The sequence below is a fragment of the Pelobates fuscus genome, chromosome 3, assembly GCF_036172605.1.
Source record: "Pelobates fuscus isolate aPelFus1 chromosome 3, aPelFus1.pri, whole genome shotgun sequence".
NCBI lineage: Eukaryota > Metazoa > Chordata > Amphibia > Anura > Pelobatidae > Pelobates > Pelobates fuscus.
The window spans coordinates 200,893,045-200,906,851 of NC_086319.1; positions in this window are offsets into that span (position 1 = coordinate 200,893,045).

The window sequence follows — 13,807 nt, forward strand, 5'->3', positions numbered from 1 at the left end:
ATCATTTGGTGCATTGGCCGGGAAGCTCATCGTTCAACGGTAGCTGAGAAGCAGAGGCGTGAGACGGTCTATCTTTGCCCGTCTATCTCTACGGCTGCACCCCTGAACTTCTGCGTGGACCTCCCTTCGTCTCGGCGCCACTGGTCTGTTGTCCAGGAGATCATCGGCCTCTACGTAGTAAGTGCTGGGGTGTCCCCGTCGATGAGTGTGAACTCAGGTTCAGGAACGAGGAAGTAAGACGACCACTGTTTTAGACGGTGGACCCACTAGGGGTATTGGATACTGATTGTGCGGTAGGCCCATAAGGGGTTATTTGGAATCTGCCCCCTCCAGTGGAGGGAAGGAGCGAAGGCGCACCGCTCAATTAAACGCCCTGTAGTCAGCCCATTTAATTTTGGTTTGGAGTCAGGCTGGGTTCTGGTGTAAATAGCCCAAGCCGGGCACCGGTGTCTTGTCTAGACTAGCGTTCTAGGGTGTATATTACGTTCGCTAGGTTGGAGGGACCGGGAGACTAAGCGGCGCCTGTGTAAATTTGGTTCGCTAGATCTCAACCTATCTTGGCTAAGTGGGAAGGCGTGTAAATTTGGAACCCACTAGATTTTTGATGGAGTATTTAGACTAAGAGGGTTCTGTGTAAATTCCGCCCTCTAGTTCGCTATATGTGGTGCTTGGGCAGTGTGGCTAACCAAAACGGATGTAGATAGTTTTAGGTAGTCCGTCAAGGTACTGGCCAATAGATTAGTTGGGAATTGTAAATGTGTTAAAGATTGTTGTAGTAGCGTATAGGGAATTATATAGGGAATTATACTACATTTTTCTGTAGTTTCTAACATTATGATAATAGGACATGTTTGTCCATGTACATTGTGCTATCCAGAGTCTTTTTAACTTGTTTCCCCCTCATATGCCTCTATTCCGCCCATACATCGCCGGGAGAACTGAAGATTTATGACCGTCATACACTTCCGGGTATTTGGAACGCACGTGTGGAACGCAAAGGGCGTGCGTGCGTGATGACGACATCGCGTCCAAGCAGGAAGTGCCGCCCGAATGGAGAAGAAGCACCGGCCGGGAATAATTGAATAATGAACTCCGGGAGGGGATATATAAGAACTGGTGGGGGGGAATGTTTTTTTATACACATTCTTGCTGTTACTGATGCACCAAGTCCCTGAGGAAGTCCCATCATAGGACGAAACGCGTAGGACGCCCAGTGGTGATATGCTGATTGTTTTTTACTTATATGTAAGTTATTAAATTCTTTTTCTACTTTACTCTGGAATTGCACTTTATTTTCTCCATATATTTTATCTTTGAGCAAATATCCTGATTGACTGATGGGAGTGTGAAGATATTGAAGAAAAAGATTCCATTCAAGGCTGTTTAACATCTGAAAATTTCAGATGATCCCCTATTCTATTATGCTTTTGTATTGAAGACAAGAGGAAGTCTTTGGGGACCTTTTACCCTACACAGGGAAGTTCCGTTTTGGTTTACAAATTATCACTATTTCTCACTGGGGTTGTGTTCACATATTTTGTTTGTTTGTACATAATCCCACTTGGGCTGATTGCCAGCAACTGCTTATGACATTGTTTAATAACGAGGAAAGGACAAGGATAAATCAAGTGGCAATTAAAGCGCTGGAAGAAGTGGCCCGTACACAAAATCAGGCCAACCCGGCAGCATGGGCCGCAGCACATTATCCCAACACTGATCCGGAGTGGAATATCAATGGCGCAGATATGGCCCATTTAAAAGCATACAGGGACGCTATTATTGCTGGCATGAAAGCCGGAGGGAAGAAGGCGATTAATATGTCTAAGACGGCTGAGGTATTACAGAAATGTGATGAATCGCCCAGTGTCTTTTATTGGAGGCATACCGTTTGTATACCCCCTTTAATCCAGAGGCTCCTGAGAATTCCTGAATGGTTAATTCTGCCTTTGTCAGCCAAGCCTACGGAGATATAAAGCGCAAGCTACAGAAGTTAGAGGGGTTCGTAGGGATGTCTATAACCCAACTAATGGAAATAGCAAATAAGGTCTATATGAATAGGGAGACAGAGACGAAGAAGGAGGAGGAGCGAAAGATGCGTAGGAAAGCAGATATACTAGCGGTAGCTATCGCAGGTGTAGATAGAAGGGAAAAGGAAGTGTATAGGGGGACGGATAAAGGCGAGAATAAATGGAATAGGGAGCCGTTAAGTAGGAACCAGGGAAGAAGGGCATTGGAGAAGTGAGTGTCCACAGAGGGAACAATACGAGAGAGATAGACCAAGGGCAGGATATAGCAGTAATTATAGAGGAAGAGCGAGAGGGAGAGGAGGCCCTGGAGGAAATAGTGGGAATAATAGAGGTAGCGTTAATGGGGATAGGTATTACCCAGCAGCGCAGAGATCTAGAGAGAGAGAAGATAGAGACTTTGTGGGTTTGGCTGACACAGTCATGGAGGACTATTGATACCGACCGGGCTCCATCCCCCTTGGCCGAGCGGAGCCTATGGTCGATGTAGCAATAGGGGGAAAAAGGAGTGCTTTCATGATAGACACTGGTGCTGAACATTCGGTGGTGACTGATCTAGTTGCTCCTCCTTCAGGAAGAACTATCACCGTAATAGGAGCAACTGGAAGGAGTGCTGCTAAACCGGTTCTTAAAAGTCGACACTGTACATTGGGAGGCCACGTAGTAAAACACCAGTTCCTCTATATGCCTGAATGTCCAGTCCAACTGCTAGGACGTGATTTGTTGTTGAAATTACAAGCACAGATAACATTTCTACCTAACGGAACAACATCTTTGAAGTTCAATGGACCTTCAGGTATAATGACAATAGCAGTACCAAAGGAAGAAGAGTGGCGACTTTATACAGTGTTGACTAGCCAAAACCCTAAGAGTGATGAATCCTTGTTCAATATACCAGGAGTGTGGGCAGAGAACAACCCATCAGGGCTTGCTCGCAATATTCCACCAATTCGAATCGAACTAAAACTTGGGGTTTATCCAGTGAGCTTAAGACAATATAACATCCCACAAAAGGCCAAGAAAAATATACAATCTTATTTGGATAAGTTCATAAGGTATGGTATCCTAAAATTCTGTACTTCCCCCTGGAACACCCCATTGTTGCCTGTTCAAAAGCCCGGTACAGATGAGTATCGCCCTGTGCAGGACTTGAGAGCAGTCAATGATGCGGTCGTAAGTATACACCCAGTTGTGCCCAATCCATATAACCTGCTTGCTTTAATTCCGGGCGGGGCTACCTATTTCACTGTTTTGGATCTCAAAGATGCCTTCTTTTGCCTTTGAATCGCTGCGGAAAGCCAGTGTATCTTTGCATTCCAATGGGAAAATGCTGTAACGGGCTCGAAACGCCAGATGACTTGGACAAGACTGCCCCAAGGGTTTAAAAATTCACCTACCCTATTTGGATCAGCTTTAAGTCAAGACTTACTGGATTTCAAGTCCATCCCAGGAGAGTGTGTACTATTACAATACGTAGATGATTTGTTGATAGCGGCAGTTACAAGAGAAATATGTCAGCAAGCAACACATGATTTACTACACATTCTTTGGAAGGCAGGATACAAGGTGTCCAGGAAGAAAGCCCAGTTGTGCCAGCCAACTGTCAAGTATCTGGGATTCCATATCTCTGAAGGTCAAAGGATAATGGGGCCAGAGAGAAAAGAAGCTGTATGCCAAATACCAATACCCAAGAATAGAAGACAAGTGCGGGAATTCTTGGGGGCAGCAGGCTTCTGTAGGATATGGATTCCCAGTGTCACGGCTAGAAAACTATGTAAACATATACATAAGTAAGAAAAGGAAAATAACAGAATAGAGCGTAAACCGGACCTTAGAATGGCCGGACTAATACGCTAGAGACAGAGAATGGTCAAAGGGAAAGCCGAGGTCAAGGAAGCCAGAAAATACACAATACCGATAAAACAAGCCAAGTCAGGGAAACCAGAGATCAGAATAACCAGGGAAAAGCCAAGGATCAGGATACCAGGAAATCAGAAACACGAAAATAGCACTATAAGGAAACTGAAACCACGACAGGGCAAAGTACTGGGAAAAACTAGGGGTTTAAATACCCCTTTCTAGGCTATGATTGGTCAGAGGGCGACCTCTGACCCCAAAACGTGCGTGTGCGTTGACGTCGTGACGTCACGCACACGTTGTTATAATTCTCGGGGGCGGAGCTACTCTTAGGCGCGACCACGTGGTCGGCGCCATGTTTGATTCGGGCGTGATGACCGGAAGGAGCGGTTCCCAGCTCGCTGACGAGCAGGTAAGCTCGTGTTGTCGGCGCGGCCGTGCTGGTCGGGCACGGCCGTGAGGCTCGGCGGGCCCGTGACCGCAACACCCAGTTATGCGATATTAGCGAAACCTCTTTATGCAGCTATAAAAGGTACAGAACACGATCCCTTCCTGTGGACCCCTGAACAGCAAAAGGCATTTGAAGATGTGAAGAAGGCATTGATGAGCGCCCCAGCATTAGGTCTACCTTATCATACACGTCCATTCTACTTATATGTACATGAGCAAAGAAGAATGGCTGTGGGAGTATTGACACAGTACTTGGGATCATGGCAACGACCTGTTGCATATATGTCCAAACAACTGGATGCAGTGGCCAGTGGTCTTCCACCTTGTCTAAGAGCCGTAGCTGCCGCCGCCCTGCTGGTAGCCGAAGCTGATAAACTCACTCTGGGTCAGGAACTCTACGTGCGAGTCCCGCACGCAGTACAAACGTTGCTAGACTATAAAGGCAATCATTGGTTTAGCAATAGCCGCATGACTAAGTATCAAGCTATGTTATGTGAAAACCCGAGAGTGCATCTAGAGACTGTTACTACCTTGAATCCAGCTACCCTTTTGCCACAACCTACTGAGAGTCAACATGATTGCCTGGAGGTGATGGATGAAGTGTTCTCAAGTAGACCGGACCTTCGTGATTTTCCCATCCAGAACCCTGATGTCCAGTACTATACGGACGGCAGTAGTTATGTGAAAGAAGGGATTCGCTATGCAGGTATGCAGGATATGCAGTGATAACTATAGACAAGGTGATAGAAGCTCGGCCATTGTCAAAAGGAACATCGGCACAGAAGGCAGAACTAATCGCACTCACACGAACGTTACAATTGGCTGAAGGTTTAAGGGTGAACATCTACACGGACTCCAAGTATGCGTTTTTAACCACTCATGCCCACGGAGCCTTGTATAAAGAAAGAGGACTATTGAACTCAGAGGGTAAAGAAATCAAGTACGCAGCTGAGATATTACAACTACTGGAAGCCGTGTGGGAACCGCAAGAAGTTGGTATCATACATTGTCGAGCGCATCTGAAAGGTGATGGTGATGTAATAAAAGGAAATCGGATGGCAGATAATGCAGCCAAGCGTGCCGCTGAATCAGGAAAACAGGAGTATGTGGAACATATAGCTGCTCTTATACCGACCCCACTGTCTCAATGGACTCCAGTTTATACAGCTCAAGAAGAAGAGTGGTTAAAGACTGAAGCTGGGAAGTACCTGGAGAATAATTGGTATCAGTTAGAAGATGGAAGAATAGTCATTCCAGCATCACTAGCTGTAGAAATTGTCCAGAATTATCATAACGGGACACATTCTGGAAGAGATAGTATGGAAGAATCTCTCAGGAAACATTTCTATATACCAAGATTGTCCAACTTGACTCAAGCCATTGTACGAAGATGTGTGATATGTGCCAAGAATAACGCAAGGCAAGGACCAGTGAAACCACCGGGAGTCCAGTATATGGGGGGACTCCCTATGTCCGATCTTCAAATAGACTATACGGTAATGCCTAAATCCGGCGGACATCGCTACCTACCAGTAGTTGTGTGTACCTACTCAGGTTGGGTAGAAGCATGTCCCACTCGTACAGAGAAAGCAGGAGAAATTGTGCGATTCCTGTTGCGAGAAATAATACCCCGATATGGACTACCATTTTCTACAGGATCGGATAATGGTCCAGCCTTTGTTCACCAGTGCTTACAACAACTGGCTCATATGCTTGGTATTAAGTGGAAGCTTCATACGGCATATAGACCTCAGAGCTCTGGGAAAGTGGAAAGGATGAACAGAACTATTAAGAACCAATTGGCAAAGATGTGTCAAGAAACTCAACTTAAGTGGAATGTTCTTTTGCCCATAGCTCTGTTGCGTATTCGTAGTACACCTACCAGAATGATGGGTCTCTCACCCTTTGAAATTATGTATGGGCGTCCACCTCCCGTACTTGGTAACTTAAGGGGGGATTTGAGTCAGTTGGGAGAAGTAATTACCCGGCAGCAGGTTGTAGACTTGGGTAAAACTATGGAGGAGGTACAGAAATGGGTACAAGATAGATTACCTGTGAATATTTATCCACCTGTTCATAGTTATCATCCAGGAGATCAAGTTTGGATAAAAGAGTGGAACAGTGTACCGTTGGGGCCTAAGTGGAGGGGTCCTTATGTTGTTCTTTTGTCTACCCCTACAGCTATAAAGGTGGCTGAAGTGACTCCGTGGATTCATCACTCCAAGGTTAAACCAGCAGCAGTAGATTCTTGGCAAGCTACACCAGATCCAGAGAATCCCTGCAAGATCCGGTTAAAGCGCACAACTCAGTCGGCGTGACAAGGAGATATTGGGACTTCAAGCGTAATTAAGGAGATCAGCAAGTAGGTGTTTTGACGGCCATAATAAAGCCTGACCACTTACCCACGTGACATAGCCAGAGTGTCTTGAAGGGACCTCTGTGAAGGGAAGAGAGGACCTGAAGAACTCCATTCCTTGCAGCCCTTACATCCTGGAAGCTGAGGTGCCATCGCACGGACGAAGAATGAGGACAAAGATGTCAGGAGTGATGTGTTTTATAATGTATATATTTGTGTTTTTAATTATTCAGGAAGGTAGAGGTACCGACACACCTAGCTGTGAGGTTTGCATTAAGACTACTAAAACAGGTAACCATATTTCCCAGACCCTTATTTGGCATTCATAATATGAGTGTAAAGGATATGTATCTAGGTGTAGATACTTAGGTATAGATTATAGTGTATGCCATTTAGGAGTAGGAGAACCTAAGTGCTTCAATCCAGAGTATCAACCCCGTACAATTTGATTGACCCTTCGGAATGGAGACTCACAGGGGACCCTAATAAATAAGACAATACTAGAAACCGTACATTCTTCGGGTGTTCTGCTATTTGATGCATGTAAGGCGATATCAAGTGGTAGAAAACCGTGGAATGTATGCGGGGATCTTAAGTGGGAAAGAGCGTATGGGTCTAATGATAAGTATATTTGCCCCAGTAGTAAGAACAAGTACATAGATCCAAAATGCCCAAATAAGGATTATAATTATTGTCCATATTGGTCTTGTGTAGGGTGGGCAACTTGGGGACAAACAGTAGATAAGGATATGATTGTTACTAAGTTGCCTACCAAACCATATTGTAAGTCTATGGAGTGTAATCCAGTCCATATACTTATTAATAATCCTGAACAGTTTATAGATAGGTTCGGAAACTTATTTGGGTTCCAGATATATGGGACGGGTTTGGATCCTGGGACAATATTATTTATAGGGATAGAGACCGATACCGTAGCATCCCAAACTCATAAGGTTTTCCATTCTTTTTATGAAGAGATGAGTGTAGAAAATAAGATCCCCCATAATGCTAAAAACCTGTTTATTGATCTAGCCGAAAGTATTGCTGGTAGTCTTAATGTGACCAACTGCTATGTGTGTGGAGGTACTAATATGGGAGACCAATGGCCCTGGGAAGCAAAGGAGGTAATGTATTCCGGTTCTGAGACAATTGAACAGATAACATCTTCTCAAGCTGATTATCAAATGAGTGTTAGAGGTAAATCTGAGTGGCGATTAAAGACCTCCATTATAGGTTATGTTTGCATAGCAAGGAAAGGAATAATGTTTAATACATCTGTAGGAGAATTAACTTGTCTAGGGCAAAAAGCTTATGATGATAATACAAAGAATACAACTTGGTGGTCGGCTTCAAATGTCTCAGAACCACCTAACCCGTTTGCAAGTTATACCAATTTAAAGGACGTGTGGTTTGACCTATCTACTACATCTAGTTGGAAAGCCCCAGCAAATTTGTACTGGATCTGTGGTAAGAAAGCCTATTCGGAGTTACCACAGGATTGGGAAGGGGCATGTGTGTTAGGTATGCTCAAACCATCCTTCTTCTTGTTGCCTATTGAAACAGGAGAGATTTTGGGAGTTAAAGTATATGATGTGAATCATAGAAAGAAAAGGGGACCCCTAGATATAGGTACCTGGGAAGATAATGAATGGCCACCCCAGCGTATTATAGATTATTATGGGCCAGCTACATGGGCAGAGGATGGTACTTTTGGATATAGAACCCCAATATATATGCTCAACCGTATTATAAGGTTGCAGGCAGTGGTTGAGATAATTACTAACGAGACATCGCAAGCGCTCAATCTCCTAGCGAAACATAATACTTGGATGAGGACAGCCGTTTACCAAAATAGATTAGCTTTGGATTACCTATTGGCAGTAGAGGGAGGTGTATGTGGGAAGTTTAACCTAAGCAATTGCTGTCTTCAAATAGATGATGAAGGGTCAGCAATAGCTGAGCTTACTAGCCATATGGTTAAACTAGCGCATGTTCCTACTCAGGTATGGAAAGGGTATAATCCAAGTAGTTGGTTTGGTAACTGGTATGAGCAGTTTGGAGGACTTAAGGCATTGGTAGGTGGAGTCATGCTAATTTTGATGCTGTGCCTTCTCCTGCCATGTCTTATTCCTTTGGTAGTTAGGTCTGTGCAGAGCATTATAGAAAATATAGCAGAGAGAAAGGCTGCTGCACAAATAATGGCTATATATAGGTATGAGGCTCTAAATCAGGGAGAACTAGTACAGGAAGAGGAATGTTGAGGGATTCATGTCTTTAGGGAGTCGCAAAGTCTGGTCTGGTTCATGGCAACCTGAAGTGTATGCAAACTATGGTTAAGTGATGCATCTGGAATTGTGAAATATCAGAAGCATCAAAGGGGGGAATGTGGTGGAATCTCGGTAAAAATAAATTTAGTAGGCCGAGATTACCACGTGGTATGTGCGCGTGCATATACTGATGTATCGGTCGGTTGGTTGCACGTGGCTAAGATACAATCAGTAGTGTACGGAGCATGTGCAAGGATACAGGATGTAGTATTCCCCTCCTCCATTGTGCTGGGCAAGCCATGTGGTCAAACAGGAAGTTAATTCTTGTTCGGTTGATTGGGTAAGAGTATGTGTGGGTGGAGCTTATTATGGGAGGAGTTACATGCCTATATAAGAGACCTACACTATTGTTCGGGGCTCAGATCTTGTTGTATTTTGGTGACATTACTCCCTCTGAGTCCCGGTCGGTGAATCGAATAAATAATCTCTTCCTTCCTGAAGAAACCTGTGTCCATCTCTCTGTGCTTGGCTTCCGTCAGTTTCTCCGGTATCACTACTGCGGCTATGAAACATGTTAATTATTATTGACTCACTATTAGCTCCCAGTATTTTGCTGCACAAGGTTAAAGCATCAAAATACTAATAGACTCCTTATTACTTTTGCAACTGGCAATGTGATCAATCTGCCGTGGTAATATGGAGCCTAGAAGAAGTTGACATGTTTCACATGAAGCAACAATCATTAAAAAAATTAAACTATCTGAATCAACTCAGTCCTCAGAGTCACTATCTTAGTCCTGCAGTGTGGAGCTTCACAATTTATCAACTCGAAACAGCATTTGGCAAGGGATAGGAGCTGCTGTGCTCTCGCTCTATGCTACCAAGATGGCTTCTTGCTTCTCTCTCCTGTTAGAACTGTAACCCAACCCTTGGTTCTATCAGCCAATGGTGGCCCCTGAATAGAGAGGCCAATAGCATGTCTTCACTCATAGGCAGACAGCTCTGGTGCCCAAATGGAAACTCAACGGGAGTCCCTGAAATTCCTTTATAAGTGAGATTAGGCATGTACAAAACCTGCTGAATCAAAAAAAAAAAACAGCCCAAATTTGAAATTTGTTTTTGTACATGCCTAGTAGCTTTCAAAAAAGCTTCCGACAGCCACCCATCAGAGGGAAGGGCCCCACAATATTGATACATACACATATTTTTGACACACACGACTGAATGTTAATTTGCAATTTTCCTCTATTTTTAGTTTACACCAGTATTACACCAGTTGTCCACAAGTGTCCCTATGAACTAGCCTTCACTCAGTGGTGTACCTACCACGGTCAGAGGGGTCACTGCTGCAGCTGGTTTCTTCACTCCAAAGGGGCCCAGCCACTGCCGGTGCACTGCTGGATTACCGGCAGGAGGGAAGAGCTGTCCTGTGCTGCTCTCCTCCTGTCCTGTGTGTAGCGTGGCTGAGCAGTCTGACAGGAAGTGCTCACTGAGAGAGCCTTTCCTGTCAGTTCTGGTACCGCAGTCTGCTGAACAGGTACACAATGTGGGAGGGAGAAAATTGCACACATGGATGTGCTGAGAGGGGTTTGGAATGACTCACATGGATGGGCTGGGAGGGTGGGAATGACAAACATGGAGTGTCTAAGGGGTGGGAACAACACACATAGAGGGACTGTAGGGGGTTTGGAATGACACACATGGAGGGGCTGGGGGGAAGGGAATAACACACATGGAAGGGGTGAGGGAATGAGACACATGAAGGGGCTGGGGGGAAGTGAACTACACACATGGAGGGGGAGACATTTATACCTCCCCAACTGGTCCACATAGTTTGACTGGGCCATTTACTAGAGCAATGGCCTTACTCCCCAATGATGGTCCTAGCTCTGGAATCCAGAAGGTTAAGGTAAGAATGACCATGGCTTTTCTGATGTCCGTTAGAACAAACACAAAAATGAATGGCAACACCACTTGGCACTATAGTTCTAGAGATGTAAGAAAGCAATATTTAAAATAGCATTTGAATGTATTGCGTAAAACATAAAGCTCTAACAAACAGATTTAAATTGTAAAACTGCAAATAATTAAAATGTATGTTATACATAAATCAGTCACAAATAGGAATGAGGCAAAAAGAAACACATCCCCTTCTACCTACTGCCGTATTACCTTTTATCCCCAACTACATGCATAGTACATATAAACCAGTTCTAACTCACTTGACAGAAACCTGTGGTAAATTCATACACAATAGAAATATGTAGGCAAAAATGGCTAATTTAAAAAAAAAAAACAATATTATAGTGATAGTTTGGTTATTTTATCCCATATTAAAGCAACTAAATGTTCAAATTACTACAATTAAGCCCTCTAATTAGACCTGGTCATGTTTCTTGGCAATTTATCGAGTCCAAAGATAATAGTTTGGATCACTTATATTACCACCATTAAAGGCTTATCTAAACCAATATCTACATTTTACATGGATAAATGCTTTATTTTAACTAGATACTTGCTGGTAACACTAGAAACCAGTGGGCAAACAGTTTAAAAAAGCCTATAGAGGTCAAAATTATGCTGATATTAGTAGAGGTTTTACACCTTTCTTATGTCCCCATTCACCATGCAGTGGGTGTGGGTATGCCCACTAAACATTAGCAACTGGGCAACTATGACTGAGCATTACAAGTTCATTATTTGCCACCTTTCCTTAGAATCTACTTAACATATCCAACAAAGAGATTTACATTGTTCTCACATCAAGTAGTATGGCAAAAAAATTTTAAAAGTCCTTATTTACGTTTTATTGAATAAAGAAGAACAGATGTAGGTTAAGCATTGATATGGTAAGGTAAAAGCTAAAAATTACAGTGAGGTTATAAATTACAAGCAATACACATTGCAATATCCAGCGCAAGGACAAACTTAGTGTAAACACTGCATCCATGTACCTGTTAAAGGTCAACTTCAACTGCAGTTTGTCTATTTTGGTATTTTGTCAAAGTCAATTTTTGCCATTCCTGTCACTGAGTACTGTCTCTCAATAGTTTCCTAACTAACCCACCCTATATCCAAACCCATGGAGCGCATGGAGAGATGAAAGAAAAAAGAAAGAGAAGAGGAAGTTTAGAGAAGAATTAAGCATCCCAAATAGAGCCTAAGGCTCCACCTCCGTCCCTGCTCACAATGCCACCCAGCGTGCGGACAAGCATCGAGAGGCTAAATCTGTTTTCAGTAAGTGCACCTCCTATCAACCCCTAATACTGTGTTCAACAGTCAGTCAATTAGGCATTTGCTAAGTGCTGCTAGCTGCGCATTGTGCCATACAGTCATGCCAAGGAGCCAAAGTCTGCTTGCAGCAGTCTGAAGGTCCACACAGGGAGGCTGTAAGGGTTCCCATTTTGTTATTTCTTCATCTTTCACCATCCATTTCTGCAGGGTGGGCACACCCGTCATACTCCATCTAAGAAGGATTAGAGACTACACTGCATTGAGGAGATATTTAGTCAGGAATTTTTTGTATATAGGGAGGTAGGCAATTTAGTGTGATGTAGTAATTTCGGGAGGGCCTGAAAAGGTAAGTCAGTATCTAAATCCTCCAATCTCCATGTGTATTCGTTTCCAAAATTGGGTTAACAAAAGGCAAGACCACCACATGTGTAGGTCTGTACCAACCTCCTCTCCTCATCTTTAACACATCTCTGAGATTCCCCCCATACTTGAGATGCACTGTCTCCGGGGTTCTATATCTTGTAACTTGTAAGCAGCTTGTAATTTGGTTCCTGTAGCTTAGAACACATGGCCCTTTAGTGCCTGATGGTGTTCACTTTCTCCCACTGTTGTTCCGAGAGAGGTGTATTGCGCAGGTTCTCTTTGGACCGGGGTTCGCGGCGTAGAGTTAAGAACAGAGATTCCTCTACACAAATGTTCCTAAGCAGCACACACGTTTTTAAACAATGTTATGTCTCGGTGCAGAATATGTTTTCCCTTCTGCAATGCGTAGAATGCCTGCAGTTGAAAGTACTGTAGTCTATCCAGACCCAGCGGGTCGAGTTCAGGCTTGAGTAAAATTCATGAAATGATTTTATTTGGAAGTTGTGTCACAGAGGAACCTCATGTTTCTATTCTGCAGATATGACAGAGAAGCATCCTCTTCTGAACAATTCTTGCCAAGAGTCAACCACATTTGTTTGAGTATTCATAGAAGTAACAATTTGATCTACGAATGGCATGGAGAATATTCTGAGAAATAATGTTTGTTTTTTTAGAGCCCTCTGTTACTCAAGGAGATCCCTATAAGAATCAACAGAGATCGTAGATTGTGGGTGCACTCTAAAGATGCGATTTTCATGAGTAGCTCTGTGACTTGGCAATTCTGTTCTTTCTTCCATTGTACACAGATTTTAGTGAGATGACCGTGAGTCAGTGGTGACACATCCAAGGTTTCATTTCCCTTAAAATAATGATTCAGAGTCATATGGATACTCTTAACAACATCGGCTCCTCTAGGATCCCCTTACTCAGCTTTCATTGTTGATCACTCAGTCTGAACAGCAAGGAGCTCACTTGTGTAAAGACAGGGGACCATGTCATGGTCAGAATGTCAGAAGACTCCAACAGAGAGAGATATGCTTGAGCTACGCGTATATAGCCCAATTGACTATATTGTTTATGCACTGCAGAATAATAAGAGTAGTCCCTATTCTCCGGCTTCCACACCCTCCAGTAATCAACTAGTATTGCATTGTGCAAGGATCCTAGAGCAATCTGTAAGCATTGAGGTGGGAATGAGCTAAATCCCTGCGAGGTGTCTAAGCTATGATTGAGGGCAATCATGTGGTAGCCTAATA